This window comes from Ascaphus truei, chromosome 2, assembly GCF_040206685.1.
Source record: "Ascaphus truei isolate aAscTru1 chromosome 2, aAscTru1.hap1, whole genome shotgun sequence".
Lineage (NCBI taxonomy): Eukaryota > Metazoa > Chordata > Amphibia > Anura > Ascaphidae > Ascaphus > Ascaphus truei.
The window spans coordinates 321,950,988-321,959,591 of record NC_134484.1 but is presented as its reverse complement, the minus strand read 5'-3'; positions in this window follow the sequence as shown (position 1 = coordinate 321,959,591).

Here is an 8,604-nt window from a genome sequence, read left to right as displayed (position 1 = left end):
AAATTTCTTAACTTTAACAGAGATAACTGTAGAGTGCAATTTATCAATCCTACTTTGTAGCTTGTCATCTTTAAAACTATTACTGTCTACAAATGGTTCTAGTTTAGTTTGAAGATCATTAATTGATTTATCCATAGTGTCTAAAAATGTTTTATGAGTAGAAACAGGAGTACCATTAATTTGAAAGAACAAGTATCAATAATAGTGTTCCATTTATCTAAAAAAACTTGATCAGTTAAATAACAAGTAGGCTGCTTACCTCCCATGTGACCAAAGAAGTGCATGTTATTGACCACTTTATTAACTGTAAAAGTACATTCGTGGTTTACTTATTACAATTCCCATGCGGCCTGCAATATGTGGGCCGCACAACCAGACCTCTCCGGGTGAGAGTCCTGGAGCATATAAGGAACATTGTGAAAGGTTTGGAAAATCACAGTGTTCCTTTACATTTTAAAAAGTTCCATGGCTCAAACCCTAAGGGTCTGAGTTATTTAGGCATTGATTTGGTCACTCCCCATTGGAGAGGAGGTAACCGTATCCAGGAGATTTCCCAAAAAGAAACCTTCTGGATACATAAATTACGTACACTTAAGCCAAGAGGTCTTAACATCGATATTGATCTGGTTTCCTTTTTACATTGATGTTCATATGTGTGTTTCTATACTTGTTATGGGCACATAGATTGACATCCTTTTTATATCAACTTTTAATATACGTTATTTTTATACATTTATATGTTGATTTTTATTGTATGACATTTTTTATTATACTACTTGTGCTGATTTTCCTTTTTGTCTCCACTTAGGTCCTATCTGGATCCTTATTGTATTAATTGTCTATTTGTGTATACATATTTGCTGCCTGGACACAGAAATCACCAATCCCTCAAAGATATCTACAAACACAAAAAGAAGAGTCAGGAGTTCTCCTAGTGTAATAAAGTTTGACAATTTTATGGGACTGGACTCAATAAAAAGTGCAAACTCACAAATAGAGCTTGAACAATAACCAGGACAGGCAGAAACACAAGCGGAAAAAAACCTGCTCCAGCCATGCAGGATGAACATTGCTAATCCCTGAGATGAGGGACAGGTGGCAGACAGGTGGCTTCTTATAGGCTGAGGTGTGTTATGTGCTATAGCCTGCACAGCTGACTGATAACAAGCTGCCAGGAATGTGGCAGTCCCTGTGCGTGGGTCCTGACACAATCCTCTCCCGTCTATGGGGAGGCAGCGAGCGTGAAAGTCCTTGATTAGGTATCTTGACAACATGGCATTAGAGAGAAAGCGCCTTTTGAAACAGGACCATCTCGGACGGGAAGCAGATTTGAAGCAGGACAGTCTCTAACAGTTAGCAGATGAAGAAAAAATGTCCTTGACGGGTATTGGACTTTGAAGTCTGTCACTTCTGGGTAACAGATTTGATGCAAGACCCTCTCTTCAGGATGGCAGACATGAGGCAAGACCGTACCTTTGCGACTGTCACCTCTGAGAGTTCTAGTAATGAAGGCAAAAGGGAAAAGTTCAGTAGTTCCGAAGTAGTGTTCCATAAAGACTCTGATTCAATAGCATCATAGAAGGACTCAGATGACATTATAGGTCTCATTAACTCTGAAGCCAAGACTCGCTGCTCAGCCGACCATATATACATAGGTACCAGATCACGGTGAGATTCAGAATACTTGTACATGCAGAGTGGCATCAAAGTTGGGGACTCAGGCACAGGCTGTATAAGCCCATCGGAAGGCTGATAGACAGATGCAAATTTCTCCATGGGAGCTCCAGAGTACGACATAGAATTCCCATAGGGCTTGTCAGAATCATAAGGCAAAAGTTCTAGTGGAGTAATTTTATTACTCATATCGGCATGCAGAAGTTCATGAGACTGCTCTGCCACAGGTTGAAACCGGTCAAAGGATAGCATGGACAGTAACATTTAGGGGCCCTATGAAAGGCTCAGATACAATCCTCTTGTTGAAGTCTAGGCCAGGTACATGTAGTAGTGAAAAAGAAGCACTTGCACCTAACTACTAATATACACGAAATAGCAAATTAACAAATACCTTAAAGTGACATAAAAGTGTACATATAGATTGGGTGTACAACTGTACAGTTCCTGATGGTGGTCAGAACCAAATGGTCTCTGATCTCTGGTGGTCACAAGCAAATGGTGTTCAGCCCCACTGCCAGAGTTCTAAGAGGAGGGATTTTCATGTCCCTCCAAGAAAATTGGAAAACGAAAAAGATGGACGTCCTCTGGTGCGTGGACCAAGTTGATAAATGTAACGACAGGAGAAAATATAGTGGTGTAACATTGAACCAAAAGTCAGACTTTCCAACTATTTCTTTAAAAAATGGCACTTGCATTTATATCAATGTAGATAATATCTTGTTTGAAGGTGGCCAAATCAAAGGAGACATGCCTTCTAAACTCTCCCCGGAGTGACTTATATTTAAGACTAGCTGAGAGACCCGGCGTTGCCCGGGAGGTAAATGCGTAATAGGTAGTATTATTTATAAATCGTGGAACAATAGGTGACTGTTTGTTGTAAAGGTTGGATAATAATGTTGAAAAGAAAGATGGAAGAAAATGTAATACGATGTTGTATAAAAATGGTTTATTGTAACCACACCACAGTACAATGTATATTTTGGTGGCATAAGTGATGTAAAAATCTGAGTCGTGTGCCCTGCTAGGGTGTGAGGCGGCGGGTGGCGCGTGGGTTGTGAGTGCTGTGTGCGAGTGGGGGTCCTGCTAGGGTGTGAGGCGGCGGGTGGTGCGTGGGTTGTGAGTGCTGTCTGTGAGTGGGGGTCCTGCAAGGGTGTGAGGCGGCGGCTGGCGCGTGGGTTGTGAGTGCTGTCTGTGAGTGGGGGTCCTGCTAGGGTGTGAGGCGGTGGGTCAGTGATGTCGGTGCGTAGGGGCGGGAGGCAGCAGGTGTGTGTGGCGGCAGGTATGTGTCGAGTGTGGCGGGTGTCTGTTGAGTGCGTGCAGCGGCTGTGAGGCGGTGGGTGAAAGGCAGAGGCGGCCGGTGTAAGGGCGGGTGAAAGGCAGAGGCGGGGGTGGGGAGGCGGTAAGGCGGGCATGAAGGCGAAGGGCGGCGGGAAGGGGAGGAGGGGGTAGAGGAGGGGGGCAAGGGGTGGAGGCGGGGGGCAAGGGGTGGAGGAGGGGGGAAGGGTTAGAGGAGGGGGGGAAGGGTTAGAGGAGGGGGGGGAAGGGTTAGAGGAGGGGGGGGAAGGGTTAGAGGAGGGGGGGAGGGTTAGAGGAGGGGGGGGAAGGGTTAGAGGAGGGGGGGGAAGGGTTAGAGGAGGGGGGGGAAGGGTTAGAGGAGGGGGGGAAGGGTTAGAGGAGGGGGGGAAGGGTTAGAGGAGGGGGGGAAGGGTTAGAGGAGGGGGGGGAAGGGTTAGAGGAGGGGGGGAAGGGTTAGAGGAGGGGGGGAAGGGTTAGAGGAGGGGGGGGAAGGGTTAGAGGAGGGGGTGGAAGTGTGGGAGGGGGTGGGAGGGGAAAGGGGAAAAAGAGGTGGAGGGGGGGGGAAGAGGAGCGGAGGGGGGGTGGAAAGGGGAGCGGAGGGGGGGTGAAGGGGAGCGGAGGGGGGGGAAGGGGAGCGGAGGGGGGGGAAGGGGAGCGGAGGGGGGGAAGAGGAGCAGGGGGGTGGAAGGAGAGCGGGGGGGAAGGGGAGAAGTGGTGGGAAGGGGGAGGAGGGGGGAGGTGGTGGAAAGGGGGAGAAGGGGGGAGGTGGTGGAAAGGGGGAGAAGGGGGGAGGTGGTGGGAAGGGGGGAGGTGGTGGGAAGGAGGAGGAGGGGGAAGGTGGTGGAAAGGGAGAGAAGGGGGGATGTGGTGGGAAGGGGGAGGAGGGGGAAGGTGGTGGGAAGGGGGAGGAGGGGGAAGGTGGTGGGAAGGGGGAGGAGGGGGAAGGTGGTGGGAAGGGGGAGGTGGTGGGAAGGGGGTGAGGGGGGAGGTGGTGGGAAGGGGGGAGGGTGGAGGTGGTGGGAAGGGGGGAAGGTGGTGGGAAGGGGGGGGGGAGGTGGTGGGAAGGGGGGGAGGTGGTGGAAAGGGGGGGGAGGTGGTGGGAAGGGGGGGAGGGGTGAGGTGGTGGGAAGGGGGAGGAGGTGGGAAGGGGAAGGCGGGGGGTGGGAGGCGGTGGGAAGGCGGGGGGTGGGAGGAGGTGGGAAGGCGGGGGGTGGGAGGCGGTGGGATGGCGGGGGATGGGAGGCGGTGGGAAGGGGGGTGGGAGGCGGTGGGAAGGGGGGGGAGGCGGTGGGAAGGGGGGGAGGGAGGCGGTGGGAGGCGGTGGGAAGGGGGGGTGGGAGGCGGTGGGAAGGGGGGGTGGGAGGCGGTGGGAAGGGGGGGGGAGGCGGTGGGAAGGGGGGCTGGGAGGCGGTGGGAAGGGGGGGAGAGGCGGTGGGAAGGGGGGGAAGGGGGAGGCGGTGGGAAGGGGGGGGCGGTGGGAAGGGGGGGAGGCGGAGGGAAGGGGGGGAGGCGGTGGGAAGGGGGGGAGGCAGTGGGAAGGGGGGGGGGAGGCGGTGGGAAGGGGGGGGAGGCGGTGGGAAGGGGGGGTGGAGGGGGGGGTGGAGGGGAGGTGAAGGTGGGGGGGTGGAGGGGAGGTGAAGGGGGGGGAGTGGAAGGGAGGTGAAGGGGGGGGGTGGAAGGGAGGTGAAGGGGGGGGGTGGAAGGGAGGTGAAGGGGGGGGGTGGAGGGGAGGTGAAGGGGGGGGTGGCGGGGAGGTGAAGGGGGGGTGGTGAAGGGGAGGTGGAGGGGGGAGGTGGAGGGGGGAGGTAAATGGGGAGGTGAAGGGGGGTGGAAGGGAGAAGTGGAGTGAGGGGAGGTGAAAGGGGGTGAGGGGAGGTGATGGGGGGTGAGGGGTGGGTGAGGGGAGGTGAAGGCCGCTCACTCACCCGTCCGGCAGGTCCCACGTGGATCTGAGGCGGGAGGCAGCGTGTTGTGGCCGCTCTCCCGCTGTGTCCCGGGCGCTCGCTCGCTCCCCCGCTGACTGTAGCGGCGCCGGGGGGTGGGGGGTATCGGGGAGACACTGACACTGGAGGGGAGGGGGGGGTGGAGGGGAGGTGAAGGGGGGTGGAGGGGAGGTGAAGGCCGCTCACTCACCCATCCGGCAGGTCCCACGTGGATCTGAGGCGGGAGGCAGCGTGTTGTGGCCGCTCCCCCGCTGTGTCCCGGGCGCCGCCATCTTGGGCACTCGGCGCCGCGAGGCAGCCTGCCTGGCCACTGGCTGTTCCCCCGCCGGGGAGGGGTGAGTTGTAGCGCCGGGGAGGGGGGGGGCATGTATATGTGTGGGGGGGGGAGAGGTGGGAGATATAGAGGGGGGGTCTCGCACGGCCGCTGACACTGGGTGGGGGGGGGCGCTGAAGGGGTAATAATAGTGTGTGTGTCCCGCTGACTGTAGCGGCGCCGGGGGAGGGGGGGGTCGGGGTGAAAGCGCTGGAGACACGGGGAGAGGAGGAGGTGCGCGCGGGTGCTGCTAACTGTGAGCCCCGCTAATGTATGTAACAGTGTGTGTGTGTGTGTGTGTGTGTGTCACTGTGTGTGTGTGTCACTGTGTGTGTGTGTCCCTGTGTGTCCGTGTGTGTGTGTGTCACTGTGTGTGTGTGTGTCTGTGTGTGTGTGTGTGTGTGTGTGTGTCTGTGTGTGTGTGTCTGTGTGTCACTGTGTGTGTGTGTGTCACTGTGTGTGTGTGTGTGTGTGTGTGTGTGTGTGTGTGTGTGTGTGTGTGTGTCTGTGTGTCTGTGTCTGTGTCTGTGTCTGTGTCTGTGTGTCACCCTGTGTGTGTGTGTGTGTGTGTGTGTCTGTGTGTGTGTGTGTGTGTGTGTGTCCCTGTGTGTGTGTGTGTGTGTCCCTGTGTTCCCTGTGTGTGTGTGTGTGTGTGTCCCTGTGTGTCCTTTGGCCCGTCACTCCGCCTCAGGCCAATGAGAGGTGTGCGGGGGCGGGCGGGCCAAGGGACCAATGAGATTTCCCCTAGGGACACCGGACATCCAGACTGTGCTTTCACTAATATAGTATAAGATGAATCTTTATCAAAGATAGAGAGTGCCATGGCATAATAGCATTTTATTAAAACAATTCTAAATAAAAATAGGTATTTTCACTCACAAATGCCTCTTGTAATTTGTGCATTTAAATATATGGCTTTTCAGCATACGGATGGTCTCTATTTCTCCTCCTCCAAATGTTCACATTACCGGAGTTCAAGGGGTTAGATTGGGCATCCTCCTTCGTCCTCTGGAATCCAATGGCGTCCACCCCACTGGGCCGAGAAGGTGGAACTATCCGCTTCACCTCTCCACTTAACCCTCAACGGGTGGTAGCCAGGAATGAATTAGACAGAAGGCAATGCCCCTTCATGAGATTTTAAGTCTGTGGCGTAGCTTCCACAGATGCCATGCAGAGTAAGCACATTAGTATTTGGTGTTTAGTGAAACACCTACGGTGGCCTGTGCTGGTCAACCCAACACATTTCACTACTAGCTTCCTCTGGTGTAATGACTTGTTTGGTCTAAATAAAGTATTGAGCGCGCTGTCCCTCCCAATGTTCTCCCTCGGCTTCCAAGTCCACCCTGAAGCTCCTAATCTCCCGTGATCAGCGGGGCACACTCAGCATATACAACACAAAAATAGGAGCGCATGAAATGAAAACCAGAAAAAACAAAATGAGTACATAAATCTTTATATTAAAAGAACACATAAATTACCACATTAATTGTATCAATATGAAGGCCACATGACACTGCATATAGATAAGGACCATAAAAGTCAGATAAAGCCCATGACGCACAAGGAAGTAGGAGTGTAACCCCAACCTCACACAGGAAAAAATCCCCCTAGCTGGTACAAAGGAAAAAAAGTACTAAGGCTGCCAAGATGGAAGAAAGTTCAGACCTGAGCACTTGTAGATCTCCCTGGTGGCATCCTCGTGGTGTCCCTAGGCTATAGCAGCAGCGCTATGTCTGTCGTCACAGACGTGCGTCGCTGCGTGATGATGTCACCTACGCGTTTCGTGTCAAATGACACTTCTTCAGGGGATGGTCATACGTTCTCATGGTGATGTTTAAATACCCCTAATAGGTTACTACATCCACCAGTGGGAAACGTTGTCTGAAACCAGTAGCTCAACCTTCCAATCAGGAGCAGTTACACATACATATACACACAATGAACAAAACATCTAATAATACATAAAACCGGATGGTGTTTGTCTATACTGCACCGACACACTTTATTCGAGCAAATACCCGGTATGTACCTGGCAGATACCTGGAATGCGCCGCTCCTCACCTCTGACAAGCCCCGTTGCATTTGCCTTCCCAGCCTGGGTTCATGCCTGGCTGACGGGCGGCTGATCTGTTAAATGATAATGATTAGGATTTAATAGGCTGCAATGCTTCGCGTGTCTACCAGATGGCATAAATTCATGAATTGTAATGCAGTATATATATATGTACTGTGCAGTATTGCAGCCAGCGGGAATAAAATGCTTCAATCCCTGCCGGAAAATAACTCAATGCACTCGGGCAGAAAACAGTCACAAACCTCAATACACCCGGGTATACCCGAATTCGTGGGACTAGCCGAGCTCGAATAAAGTGTGTCGCCAGTGTACTTATATACTGAAAATAGAGTATCTAAAAATAAATGATGGGAGAGTGTATACACATGCAAGAGATGGCCTAAAAGATGCATATTTATATTTTACATCTTAAATCCATCCATCGCAGCTTGCATTTTATTCCACACTGGTCAGAGCTAAGCTCGCAGGACCCTGGTAGTTTAATAATAATGAAATAATTGTATCAATATTAAAGAATACAACAAAAAATCAAAATTCTTAAAAATGATAATTGTAAATATATATTATCTCAATTGCAAGAGATGGTGTATAGTAAACCAGTGGTGCGCAAACTGGGGGGCGCGCCCCCTTGGGGGGGCGCAAGATCTTTTAAGGGGGTCGCAGGGCCGGTGCAGCCTGGGGGCGGCGAAACATGCTGTGTGCAGGCGGCGGCAGAACATGATGGATGGGGGGCGGAGGTACAGCAGCTGCAAAATAACCCTGTCAGAGCTGCTAGAGGATCGGAAGAAGAGGGCCAGAATGCAGGAGGACTGCAGGGGAGGAGCATGCCCCAGCGGTCTGACGTGGAATGTCCCTGCTTCCTGTGTCTGCCCTGTAGCAGCGCTGTGCAGACAGAGCAGGAAGAGGACAGATCAGGGGCTGGTCAGGTGTGTGTAGCAGGGCTGTGTGTACTGAGCTTGCTGCATAAGGTAGGTCAGCATTCAGTGTACATTGTGTGGAATTGGAAGAGTTGTTTAGTCAGTGACAGAGCACAGACTGCTAATAAATAAACTCGAACTCCATCACCCCCCCTCGCCCTTACGGCATCCAATTAAAGGTGCAGTCACAGTCCAGAGATCCACTACAATACAGTGAAATCACTCAACAGGCACAAAGTGCACCGATTGTTTCAGGATTAAAGAAACATCTACTAACTTTTCATATATCAGGGAATGTACCCTCTCTATATGTATGTAGCTGTATGTTCTGGCTCACAGTGTTTTGTAGTCCTGGTCTATAAGGGGGGATGTATTAGTCTGGTTATG